Consider the following 14,732-nt stretch of genomic DNA (forward strand, 5'->3'; position numbering starts at 1 on the left):
AACCCCTTGCACATTCAAGGCAATGTGAATTCCACAGCTTTCACAGATTATATATATATATATATATATATATATATATATATATATATATATATATATATATATATATATATATATATATATAGAAATCTCAGTATATTTCCGCCAGGCTCAGCATGGGGATACACTGGAGTAAGACCTCAGCATGTCAAGGAGATGACAAACCCAGTTCTCGGCGAGACACTACTGTCAGAGGTCACGAAGTTTGTCAACAACTGCCTCTCTGGGCTGATTCCAGATACAATTAAACCCTTCTTCGGAGCATCCCTTTGTGCCCTTAAGAAGAAGGGTGGTGGAGTCAGACCCATCGCCGTGGGTAACACACTTCAGCGCCTCGTTGCTAGAGCAGCTGTCAGAAACATCCGCACGGAAGCTGCAGCGATGCTTTAACCCCATCAACTGGGTTTTGGTGCCCCCCATGGCTGTGAAGCAGCAACTCATGCAACACGAGCCTATATTAATCACCTCCCAGAAAATAAGGCTTTAATTAAAATAGACTTTAAAAACTCTTTCAACCAGGTAAAAGGGGATGTGGTACTGGAAGCAGTTCGAACAAGCTTTCCTTGTCTACTCCCCTTCGTTTCAGCAGGGTACAGTAGGGAATCGACATTGTTGTTTGGGAAACATGAAGTTGTTTCCGCAGATGTTCAGCAAGGAGACCCACTTGCTCTTCCCTTTTCTGCATGACTGCTAAAGAGGTCACAAGCAGGTTGACCAGTGAACTCAACAGCTGGTTCCTGGACGATGATACCCTGACAGGGACACAGGAGTCCCTTCTAAGGGATGCACAGCTAGTGAAATCTACGGGAGAGGAGTTAGGACTCGCTCTAAATCCATCGAAATGTGAAATCATCTCATCTAGCTAGTCAATCATAGATGCAGTACGAACCATGTTGCCAGGAGCCCCAGTGATTGCTCCCACCATCAGTGTGCTGGTGCTAGGGGCACCTCTGGGCTCGAGCGCCATTGAGGTAATCCTTGAAGAAAAGCTTAACAACCTGAGGAGGATGGAGGGAAGAATAGGGGCTTTGGACGCCCACGAAGTTTTGTACCTCCTGTCAATTCCCCTGAGAATTTTGTAGGTGGTTATCATATCTCCCCTTTCTCTTCTGTTTTCCAGGGACGTGAGGTTCAGCTCCTCCAGCCTTTCCTCGTGACTCATACCTCTCAGTTCCGGGACAAGTCTGGTGGCATACCGCTGAATCTTCTCTAACATTGTCTTGTGTTTAACTAGATATGGACTGCATACCTAGGAGCTATTTAACTAGGAGCTGCATATTCCAGGAGTGGTCTGACAGAAGTGGTATACAGGGTCCTGAACGATTCCTTACACAAGTTTCTAAAGGCAGTTCTTATGTTGGCCAACCTAGCATATGCCGCTGATGTGTAATTATTTAAGTGTAATTACCTAAGTGTAGTTACAGGATGAGAGCTACGCTCGTGGTGTCCCGTCTTCCCAGCACTCTTTGTCATATAACGCTTTGAAACTACTGACGGTCTTGGCCTCCACCACCTTCTCACCTAACTTGTTCCAACCGTCTACCACTCTGTTTGCGAAAGTGAATTTTCTTATATTTCTTCGGCATCTGTGTTTAGCTAGTTAAAATCTATGACCTCTTGTTCTTAAAGTTCCAGGTCTCAGGAAATCTTCCCTATCGATTTTATCAATTCCTGTTACAATTTTGTATGTAGTGATCTTATCACCTCTTTTTCTTCTGTCTTCTAGTTTCGGCATATTTAATGCCTCTAACCTCTCCTCGTAGCTCTTGCCCTTCAGTTCTGGGAGCCACTTAGTAGCATGTCTTTGCACCTTTTCCAGTTTGATAAGATATGGGCACCACACAACCGCTGCATATTCTAGCTTTGGCCTAACAAAAGTCGTGAACAATTTCTTTAGTATATCGCCATCCATGTATTTAAAAGCAATTCTGAAGTTAGAAAGCGTGGCATAGGCTCCTCGCACAATATTCTTTATGTGGTCCTCATGTGATAGTTTTCTATCTAGAACCACCCCTAGATCTCTTTCTTTGTCAGAATTCTTTAAAGATTTCTCACATAATATATAGGTTGTGTGGGGTCTATGTTCTCCTATTCCACATTCCATAACATGGCATTTATTAACATTAAATTCCATATTCCAAGTGGTGCTCCATATACTTATTTTGTCCAGGGCATCTTGAAGGGCATGACAATCATCTAAGTTTCTTATTCTTCCTATTATCTTAGCATCATCAGCAAACATGTTCATGTAATTTTGTATACCAACTGGTAGATCGTTTATGTTGACAATAAACATTACTGGTGCAAGAACTGAACCCTGTGGTACTCCACTTGTGACATTTCTCCAGTCTGATACATTGCCTCTGATCACTGCCCTCATTTTTCTATCAGTCAGAAAATTTTTCATCCATGTTAGAAGCTTACCTGTCACCCCTCCAATATTTTCCAGTTTCCAGAACAACCTCTTATGTGGAACTCTGTCGAAAGCTTTTAGGTCCAGATAGATGCAGTCAACCCAACCATCTCTTTCCTGTAATATCTCTGTTGCTCGATCATAGAAACTGAGTAAATTCGATACACAGGATCTTCTCGATCGAAAACCATACTGTTTGTCTGATATTATATCATTTCTCTCCAGGTGTTTTACCCATTTAGTTTTAATTATTTTTTCCAATATTTTGACTATTACACTTGTCAGTGATACAGGTCTATAATTAAGGGGGTCTTCCCTGCTTCCACTTTTGTAGATTGGAACTATGTTAGCCTTTTTCCACACATCAGCTACAACTCCTGTAAACAGGGATGCCTGAAAAATCAGTTGAAGTGGAATGCTGAGTTCAGGTGCACATTCTCTCAGAACCCATGGTGAAACTCCATCTGGACCAACTGCTTTGTTCTTATTTAGCTCCTTGAGCATTTTTTCCACTTCATCGCTAGACACCTCTATGTGCTCTATGTTGTTCTCTGGAATTCTTATTGTATCTGGTTCCCTGAAAATTTCATTTTGTACAAACACACTTTAGAACTTTTCGTTTAATGTTTCACACATTTCCTTTTCATTTTCCGTGAATCTATTTCCCATTTTCAACCTCTGAATATTATCCTTTACCTGCAATTTGTTGTTTATGAATTTATAGAATAGACCTGGTTCTGTTTTACATTTGTCTGCAATCCCTTTTTCAAAATTTCTTTCTGCCTCTCTCCTCACTGCCGTGTAGTTGTTTCTCGCATCTTTATATCGCTGGTATGTTTGGGGGTTTGGCCTCTTCCTGTATTGATTCCATTTTTGTGTCTTTTGGTCTCTGGCCCTCTCGCAATTTCTGTTGAACCAATCCTGTTTCCTAGTTCTGCATCTCTGTTTTGGTATAATTTTTGTTGTGCCTTTATCATATATTTCACAAAACTTGACATACATACATGTGTGTGTGTGTACTCACCTATTTGTGCTTGCGGGGGTTGAGCTCTGACTCTTTGGTCCCGCCTCTCAACTGTCAATCAACTGGTGTACAGGTTCCTGAGCCTGTTGGGCTCTATGATATCTACACTTGACACTGTGTATGGAGTCAACCTCCACCACATCACTGTCTAGTGCATTCCATTTGTCAACCACTCAGCCCAGCCTTCTCTTTCTTGCTTAATCTTTGTTTACCTTGTTGTAGAATTCTATTAAGCCAGTAAGGCAAAATTTACTCTCCCTGAACCTATGTTGGCGATTTGTCACATCCCTCCTCTCCAAATGTGTTACTAGATTTTTTCTCACGATCTTCTCCATCACCTTGTATGGTATACAAGTTAAGGACATTCAAGTTAAGGATGTGTGTGTGTTTGTGTGAGAGTGAGAGAGAAAAAATAATGATTGACAGTTGAGAGGCGAGCCAAAAGAGCAGAGCTCAACCCCCCGCAATCACAACTAGGTGAATACAGTTAGCACTGCCGGCATTCTTATCCTCGACCAGTGCTACAGGTGAATTAGTATATGAAATACTACCAGAATACCTAAGAGACTCCATTGGGATTTATGAACCCAAAATTCGAGGACGGAACCAGCCAGTGGGACAATCTTTCTAACTCTCAACCAACTTTTCCAAACGACTGCAAACAGGCAAAATAGGATAGCCACATAGTGTAGAACATTGCCACAGCATTGCTGGAGGCAGCTTCTGGGAAGGACAGAGCGCATCTTCTAGCTGTGCAAGCTCCCCTTGCCGGGAACTTCCTGTTGGCTGTCCCTAATTCCGCCTTGGGCACTCACCTGGACAATCGGGCCTTGGGTATTGGTGTTGCCCTGCGCCTTACCGCCCTATGGGACTACATATTTATGTCATTTAGTCATTTACTGAAATTATTTAATTGAGTGCATTAATAGTTCTTCAGGTCTTATTAATTATACAGTCATAACTAAACTATTTATAGTTAATAATCATTAGCTTAAATTTGCCTATGTTTATTATTCAACTTTTCTTTGATTTCATTTATTACCTAGGTTGCCTAGCCTCGCCATGCTCCCTTACTCCATTGTACCCCTGGCTTTGCCTGCATCTCAAATTGCAAATTGTTACTTACAGTGTACCTGAGGGTACTTGTAAGCAATCTACCTCATTTTTCATTTTTGCTCAATTTGTTTTTGTATTGCTTAATCTTGTTTATATTTTTGTTTTGTATTTCTATATCTTGTGTTTTGTATAGTCCATGTTTATATGTTTTTTCTTTAATCTCATTTATTACCTAGGTTGCCTAGACTAGCCATACTCCCTTACTCCATTGTACCCCTGTAAGCCCCTTGTAAGCTTTTTTTTTTTTTTTTTTTTTTTTTATTCATTTTGTGTTTGTTTTGTACAGTATTGTGTACATATTTTTCCCTATTTTATAGCTTATTTCTACCTTGTAATTTGCCTTTCTTTCCTGCAATCAGCTTTTTTTATGCAGACAAGTATAGACCCAGAACTTAACCTCTTATCCACTATCTATGACAATAATCACTTTAATGATCTAAATTGCAGATATTTTGCAGCACATGATGTAAACAATGTATTAACTCATAATCACAATATCTCTGTAATCAATTTGAACGTTAGATCCCTAGGTAAACACTTCGATGATGTTAGTGCCTTGATTGAAACTATTGACAACAAATTCTCTTTTATTATACTTACTGAAACATGGTTGAAAGAGGATACTACTCAACTCTTTAACATGCCTAACTACTCAGCAATTCACAACTGTCGTCAACTTCAGAGAGGTGGTGGCACTGCTCTTTACTACCACCAAGAACTAACATGCTTAAAAGAAATTAGAACTAGAGACTGCTATGGGGAGTATATCTTCGCCAGCTTCAGAGTCAAAGGTGCCGAGTCTGTCCTGTCTGTGGGTGCAGTTTATAGAATTCCTAACACTGATGTGTCCGAATTCAACTCAAACCTTAGAAATCTAATACTTGATAACAGACTGAACAAAAACCACCTAATTATCGCAGGGGACTTTAATATTGACCTCTGCGAGCCAGAACACCCCTACTGCTGTTAGCTTCCTCAACTGTATGAATTCCTGCTTCCTCATACCCTTAATCACTAGACCTACTAGAATCACTGATAGCACTGCCACGACTTTAGATCACATCAGGACAAACATAACCTCTCCGCTTACTTCAGGTATAATCACCGATAGCACTACAGACCATTACCCCACATTTCTCTTAACTAACATTAGCAAACCACCTCTTGAGTCAAGAGAGATACGTTTTAGACTGCACAATGAAACTGCTATAGACAATTTTATAACTGCTGCTGATAATGTCAACTGGGAGTCCGAGTTAGGTAACATAGAGGACATCAACCTAGCAGTGCAATCTTTTCTTCAAAAAACTCTTAGCCTTTATAATACCCACTGTCCTATGCTTACAAAACAAGTCACAACCAAAAGGCTCAACAATCCCTGGCTTACAAAGGGAATACTTAAATCTATTAATAAAAAACATGACCTTGAGAAGAAGTATAGGTTAGGAATTGTCTCCAAAGAATTCTCAAAGAATTACTCATTATTGCTATCTAAGATAATTAGACGAGCCAAAACTAAATACTACGAAGATAAATTTACCCAAATAAAGAGCAACATTAAACAAACTTGGAGCACAATTTCACAAATATTGGGATCAAAGAAGTCTTTAAATAACAAACCGACTCTCCTGTCTAATAACGATGGTCAGCTTTCAGCCTCTGATTCTGCTATTGAGTTCAATAGGTTCTTCTCTTCCATTGGTTCATCCCTTGCAAATGATATTCCATCTTCCAGTACTGACATTAAGGACTATCTTACAGGTAACTATCCACAGTCTTTGTACCTAAAGCCTATTAATTCCACTGACGTCAATGAGATAATCCTTTCCCTTAAAACCAAGTCTGGTGCCCTTGAGGAGATACCAACTTTAATATACAAAAAAGCCTCCAGATCTTTAGCCCCTGCTATTGCTTTGCTCTTCAACAAGTCACTTGAACTCCAAACCTTTCCAGATATTCTAAAAAAAGTGAGAGTAACGCCTGTCCACAAATGTGGTGATCTCACAGATGTTAACAACTACAGACCTATATCAATCCTGCCAAACTTGTCAAAAATTTTTGAAAAACTAATCTATAAGCAGCTTTACTCATATCTAGCCAAACTCAATATACTTAGCCCTTGCCAATATGGCTTCAGACCCAAAAAAAGCACTAACGATGCACTTATTAGTATGCTTAACTCGATTCATACAGCTCTTGATAAAAATGAGTTCCCTGTTGGGTTATTTGTGGACCTGCGTAAAGCTTTTGATACTGTCAACCACCAAAACCTTCTTCTTAAATTACATCATTATGGAGTCAGAGGACACTCCCTACAATACCTCAAATCCTACCTTACTGACAGGCTCCAATATGTTTCTGTGAATAATACAATTTCTCCCACCCTACCCATCAACATTGGTGTTCCTCCGGGCAGCATACTTGGCCCTCTCCTCTTTCTCATCTACATTAATGACCTTCCAAATGCCTCCCAACACCTCAAACCAATTCTATTTGCTGACGACACAACCTTCATTTACTCCAGTCCTGACCCCCTTGCTCTAAATGCCACAGTAAATACTGAGCTAAATAAAGTCCATCTTTGGCTAACTGCCAACAAACTCACCCTTAACATTGACAAAACTTTCTATATTCTGTTTGGCAATAAATCCTCTAATCAAATAAATCTCAAAATAAACAATACCCAAATTTGTAATAAATTAGATGGCAAATTCCTTGGCATTCTCATTGACCACAAGCTGAATTTCCAGGGACACATTCTAAATATATCAAAAAAAGTCTCAAAAACTGTGGGCATTCTTTCTAAGATCAGATATTATGTACCACGCCCTGCCCTGGTGACTCTCTATTACTCCCTTATCTATCCATATCTCAACTATGGTATTTGTGCTTGGGGCTCTACTACCCAAAATCACTTACATCCTCTAATTACTCAACACAAAGCTGCTATTAGGACAATATCCAACTCTGGCCCCAGGCATCACTCGGTACCCCTACTCAAATCTCTGAATATGTTAGACATTAAGTCACTGCACATTCTCTCATGTGTATTATACATATATAAAACGCTAAACTATAATGCCAATCCTGATCTCAAAAGCTTCATAGAAGGATGTAACAGAACCCATGAGCACCACACCAGAAATAAATACAGTTTTGATATTCCTAGAGTACGACTTAATCAAACTAGAAATGCTCTACAAATCAAGGGGCCCAGAATGTGGAATGACCTTCCCAACCATGTTAAAGACTGTACCTCTCTCAACCAGTTTAAGTTAAAAACGAAGCTATACCTAATAAATTCCCTGTAACCTACCTTACCCTTCTATTGGCAACCAATGTCTGTTTTTTTTTTAAAGAGCGCTGTTTGTCGACACAATTGTATTTGTGCTGCTTTTTCATCTATGTTTTCATTCTACTCATTATGCTCAATTAGTATTAAGCTTGTCATTTAAGTTTATCATGCCCGAAACGCTTTGCGTAATAGTGGCTTTAGGCATTGTATGTACTAGCTCTACCTATAAGTCAACCAATCTTTGTAAAATTTATTGTATGTATGTACCTTACCTAAATAAACATTTTATTTTATTTTATTTTATTTTTATATGTGCATCTATGTTGGCTGATACCTATCTACCTCACAGTACAGCTGAGGGAGGCGAGGCAGCCACCTTCAAGGAGACCCAGAAAACTAACAAGTACAAGGGAGCTAGAACATTGTTACAGGTTTGTGCCGATAGGCTCTGAGACATTAGGGTTAAATGTGCATGTAAGTTCCTAAAGGAGGTGGGTGAGGAATGCATTAGGAAAACTAAAGACTCAAGAGCAGCCAGTTTCCTGTTCCAGCGCCTCAGTGTCGCGATCCAGAGAAGAAATGTGTGCTGAATCTTGGGCATGCACCCAACCTTCCGAAGTGCTTGATGAGGTCTTACAAAATATTGCCTTGACACACAACACAACCAATACAAGTAAAATGAAGAACACACCAACATGGATACCTTAATAAATGTCAGATAGACAGATTCGATCACTGTTGCAAGTCAAACACCTCTTCGAATTCCTCTGAAGTTGGACTCGTGCCCAAGATGCAACAGGCATTTCCCCTCTGAATCGCGACACTGAAGCACTGGAACAAGAAGCTTTTCGCTCTCTGGTCTTTGGTAATGCCGATAAATTTGTTACATAATTCCTTCAAGAGCTTCAATGCACTATTTTCCTCACGAACCAAGGGTCTCCAAACCGATCGGAACAAAGCTGTAGTGGTGTGCCAGCCTTCTATAATTTCATGGCTTTCTGCATTTTCCTGAAAGAAGCAGTGCCACCCCCTTCGCTTGTGCTGTGTTGGAGGTAGGTACTGGCCAGTATGGAAGCGCATGTGTAGGTCCCACACTACTTGCTTACCATCCTTCAAAGGAAGCAAGGTGACCCCATCTGGGTGCTTCTGAGGTTTGTTCGGTCTGAATAGGTGTGGTTCTCTGTGCTGGGCAGTGGGCTGTAGGCAAGGCTCCTCTTGATGATGTCGTTGACTTCTTCAGCACGTGTCTTGCAATCTTACCCTGCGATTTATGACATACCAGACCATGACTACCATATTGGTCTGCCATCGCTGATTCCACAAGATGCACCTATGCTCAGCGAGGATGGGGGGTGGCAAGGTGAAGGGCAACTCCAATATGGAGAGTCGAGTTCTTCCAGCTCCTCAGATGGCAGGCAGGAACCCTGAATGCAGTGTACATTTCTCCTCTATATCTCCATGCTGAGGGAATAGAAAAGGAAGCTGGAAGCTTTAGGGTCACTTGTTGTTTCAGTTAGCCTAGAACCCAGTTTCCTTAAAAAACTGGTGGCATTCTTACTCCAGGCACCGAGTTTTTCAGAATCAATGGGGACAAAATTGTAGTGGTGACCCAGTTCTCTGTACTTACGGGATTTGGCCGATTCCCTGTGAGTGGCAGCACCACCCGGATGTGCAACACTGAAGTCATTGTAGGTGTTAGCCAGTGTTGGTACACACCGTGTAGTCCCATACCAACTGCTTGCCATTCTTCCAGGGGTTCACTGTGATACCATCTGGGTGACCAATAAGAGCAGCAGAGTAACGGGGCATAGGTAACGGGGCTCTCTCTCAGCTAGGTATCCAGCTGTGGTGAGGCTCCTCTTGATGATGTCGTTAACTTCACTGTGCCTCCAGTGCCATCCCCTGTACTTTGGCTGAGTAGATCATGGTGGCCATACCTGTCGACCACCACCTCACCGCAAATACACCTTTATTTGGTGTGGATTGGGGCAGCAAGGCGGAGGGCCACAGCAATTTGTAGGACGTGTGGTAAGAGACTTGTGCCAGTAGCCAACATTGGGGTTGCTAACAGGATATCCCCTGCATGTGGGGGCTGCTACTGCTGTTAGACGTGCAGCAATGTTGTGTTACTCGCCTCACATTATATATACTGTATATTATTATTATATATAATGTGAGCCACCAAGTGCTGTTGGGTCGTTGGGGATATAGCCTAGGCTACCAATGGCTTTTGATGTTTTGATAATGATATTTGGCAACCTAACGTTTAGGGAACATAACCAAGCAAATATTGTGTCAGCCAGAGCAATAATAGGAAGGATTATGAGAATTTTCAAATCCAGGGATCCCATCACAATGGTTGTACTCCTTCAAATCACTTGTGGTGTCCCATCTTGAGTACTGCTCAGTACACACTTTCCCCTTCAGAGCAGGAGAGATTGCTGAAATAGAGGGAATACAGAAAACACATAGCATACGTAGACGCAATAAAGCACCTAAATTATTGGCATTGTCTCAAAGCTCTCCAAATGTACTCGCTAGAAAGGAGACAAGAGAGATATCAAATAATATACACATGGAAAATACTGGAGGGCCAGGTCCCAAATCTATACAGTAAAATAACAACATACTGGAGTGAAAGATATAGAAGAAAATGCAAAATAGAACCAGTGCAGAGCAGGGGTGCTATAAGCACAATCAGAGAACACTGTATAAACATCAGAAGTCCATGGTTGTACAACATCCTCCCAGCGAGTATAAGAAATATTGCTGGAACAACCGTAGACTTGCTTCAAGGGAAAACCAGATTGTTTTCTTCAAAAAGTGCCAGACCAACCAAGCTGTGGTAGATATGTGGGCCTGCAGGCTGCTCCAAGCAACAGCCTGTTGGACCAAGCTCTCACAAGTCAAGCCTGGCCTCGGGCCAGTCTTGGGGAGTAGAAGAACTCCCAGAACCCCATCAAGTAGGTATATTTTCTAAAGTGACATGAGGTACCATTACATGATGCGTAGATGCAGAAAACTGCAGTGGTGTGCTGTAAATGTCAGTCTTCCACTGTGAACATCATAACCAGCATTGTGTTTACTGTCTACAAGGTTCATAATCTTTATCACAGTTAGGATCTTCTATGACACTATTACAGCATTGCAAAATAATTGGTTATTTTTTAATCATTACTGAGTGATGGTGTGGTTGGGACCCGTTCTCGCAAATTTAATAAGTCAATATTGACTTATTAAATATGTGAATAGGTGACATACTTAACATAATAGATACCCTTAAAAAGATTCATAGAAAACACCGACCTTACCTAACCTTGTTACTATCTTAAGATAAGCATCTTATTGCTTCGTAATTACAATTATTACCTAACCTATAATAGGTATAGGTTAGGTAATAATTGTAATTACGAAGCCATAAGATGCTTATGTTAAGATACTAACAAGGTTAGGTAAGGTCGGTGTTTTCTATGAATCTTTTTAAGGGTATCTATTATGTTTAGTATATCACCTATGCACGTAGTTAATAAGTCAATATTGACTTTACGAATTTGCGAGAACGGGTTGGGGCACGAGCTGCATAGCAGTGCTGTGAGCTGCTGCAACATGTGTTGCCTGTGCGTGCCCTCTCAATAATGAGGCCCTCACACCAAGGAAGGGTGCCCCATGATAATTTTTCAAGATGGCATCTGTTTATTGGAGACCTGAGGAAGTTAATGTGATTCCTGAATACCCACAAGAGTTTTAAATCTTATGCTAGACTTAAAAGTGACCCTAGTCACTGTGCACTCTACCGAGGAAATGACCCTGGTCGTTGTGCACAGTTGAAGGGTTAATTGTGTGGAGCTATCTCAGTGCAGCTAGCAACAGTAAGCCACTATTCAGCCTCCAGAAAATGCTGAAAGTGGAGAAAGAAAAATATTTACATACTGTATATATTTTTTTTTTATTAATGAACAGATGAAACCCAGGGTCCCTCCTAAATTGCCAGTTACATGCAAAGTCACTATCCTTTGAGAATCATATCGGTGCTTCATTTAAAAAATTGGAAATGCACTACAGTATGATGAATTCAAAGCAGCTGCTCCAATTTATATTATAATTTACCAGACTTATTTTGATCTGAAGCAAAGGCAAAATAAATGAGTAAACTGTGGTGGGTTGATCTAAGGCAGTTCTTATCCCTGTCTAAATCTGCTGTACTTTCAGCAAAACAAAACAGAAATCCTTCCTGACCAAATGCATAGTTATATATTATCAGTAAATATTATTTTGTCAATATGGATGTTACACTGGGGAAAAAATCTAATATTAAATGTAATGAAATGTCTCTGGTAGGATCCTGTTTGTATCTTCCTTGAGCTACGTACCAGGAGTTTTTCCATACCCAGGTACCATACCAATTCTAATGAATCAAGAGAACTCCTAGTCTCCTACTGGAGACTAGGACCAGAGTCTGGCCTCCTTAATAGAGGCATAGGGAAGTGGGGATTCATCACCACCATATTACTCCACAAAACTCACCAAAAGTTGGAAAGTCAGTTGGAGCCATAAACAAAATTCGAACCTGCATACTTGGTACTCCCAAGCCCATGCCACAGACCACTACACGACATAGTGGATTTTCCTGTCAAATAAATTTTACCAATGGGTTGTCCCTCCTTGGTGAATGGGTCAGCCTTGGTTTCTGTGTATTCAGACACAGTGTTCAGCCCCATGTGTCTTTCTTGGCTCTGTTTTTTTGGAGGGATAGTTGGGAGTCATTTCTGGGTGTGGGTGGTGGTCGTTTGATCTGGGGATCCATTGGCAGCTGCTTTGCTGGTGCCAGCAGTTATTGGTTATATTGTGCATAATTTCTCAGCATAATTGTTATCTCCAATGTCTGGTGACAGTTTTAACAGTCATGACCATTCTGTTCTAGTTTTGGCTGCTCATTGGCTGTTGCCTGCTGCTTCTGCCCCTCTTTATTTGGCTTTCTGGTGCCCCTCTTGATGCTGCCTCATCTGCACCGCTTTTGAGTGTAGTCTCGGGTTTTCGTGCCTCTGGCTGGTTCTTCTCTTGAACCTTGATCTGGTTTGGGTTTCACTTTCTTTCATGCCCTTCTTTTCAGTGACTTCACCTTCATTCCTATTAATTTTGTTTTGGCTGCCTTCTTTTGTCTTGAAACCCTCATTCTTCCACCTGAACTGTCTTTTCTACTTGGCACATGAAGCTGCAGATAGATGTCCAACTCTTGGTGGTGGGCTCGATTGTTTCAGCCAAGGGTTCCTCCTGCACTCTGCTCGGTAGGGGGTGGTGCATCATTTCCTACATTTCCCTCTGGATGTTAGAGTGGGCGCTTCGCTTCGCTGGACTTGTTTCCATAGTTCATTGTTCTAGTAACAGATTTTCTTGCAGGGTCACTTGTTGTTTTGCCATCTTCCTGCTCCATCCCTCCATTTTTTTTTTTTTTTTTTTTTACACAGGAGTAAATGTGGAGTCACATATTTACAACACATAGTCAGCAGTCACCCCTGCTGACTACTGTTAGCAGGCTGAGAGCATTCCCTACCTATGGATAGGAAATGTTCTCAGCCTACTAACCTTACCCCTACTAGTTTTTTCCTGTATCTTGACCTATCATTGGTTTTACTTCCCTGGTCCCAATTATTGCTGGGGGAAAATTGCCTGCTGCTTTTTGTTGTTGGACGGTAGTAGCCCAGTAGACCAGTACTACCCCAGTAAAACGACAACTCTACCTTACACCAACAATTACTGCTGGGGGACCAGTAGTAATTTCCTAGTCAATCCTCCCTAGATTTTGTCATGGGACAATTTACAGCCGAGAATTGAAGTCATTCACTGCTCGACTGTCTTGTCCACTCCTTGCTTTCTTGGTATTGGCCAGTTGTTCAAGCTTTTGTTCTGGTTCTTCTGCTCCCTTCCTTCTAGGTCAGCTCGTTTGTTGTCTCCGTCTCCATGGTGAGCTATGCAAAGAGGGAAGCCCTCCCAGAAGTCCAGCATTGAAGGTAATGAAATGCATCTTATTGGTGGGCTACCTCTGTATCCCATCGTTTTGGCAATACCCGTCATCCTGTGGTGTTCAGGAAGTCTTGCTTTGGTAATGCATGAATGATGGGGGGGATAGCTGCCCAGTACTCCAGTATGTCAGAGCTGCCATCTGGTGGTGCGAGAGTACCACCAGATGGCAGCTGTTCGAATCCCCCTGTTCGAATCAAGGTTGTAAATGCTGTCCAAACAGTAGCTCATTTAGGTGACTTCTACTCCTCTGGTGGGTTTTCCTTCAGCAACTTGATCTTGTATCCTCATTACCTTATTTATGCCTCTATCAAAGGGGGCTAAATTCTGGACCCAATCACAGGTAGGTGCTCATGATTCATTAATGCCTGGTGTGGTACTTGGGTTCGGAGGACTTAAGATGGATAGTTTGGGAAGACACAGAGAAGCTTTTCAAGAAATTGAGACTTGCTTCTAAAATTTAAAATACAGTATGCCATTATAAATAAGTGGTTTAATTTCTTTAATTTGATTATGCAAAGGATCATGGGAAGGACAATCAGTTCCTGACAATAGCATACACATTACTAGAGCCAAGACATGCTTGGACAAGGAATGATATCTCCATGTAAGCTGGCTAGGAGGGACCCACAGGTAGAGACAAAGGGCAGACATTGCATCACACTGCAAGACTGTATGCACTTCGACTTAACTTTTACATTAATCATCTTTTTATAATTATTTTAATAAAAAGAAATATTTATAAAATTTTAATATTACCTCATGAGTAAATACTGCATGTCAAACAGGAATGACAATACATTACTCAATATTGCCTAATGTATTTA

Source organism: Procambarus clarkii, chromosome 33 (assembly GCF_040958095.1).
Source record: "Procambarus clarkii isolate CNS0578487 chromosome 33, FALCON_Pclarkii_2.0, whole genome shotgun sequence".
NCBI classification, from domain to species: domain Eukaryota; kingdom Metazoa; phylum Arthropoda; class Malacostraca; order Decapoda; family Cambaridae; genus Procambarus; species Procambarus clarkii.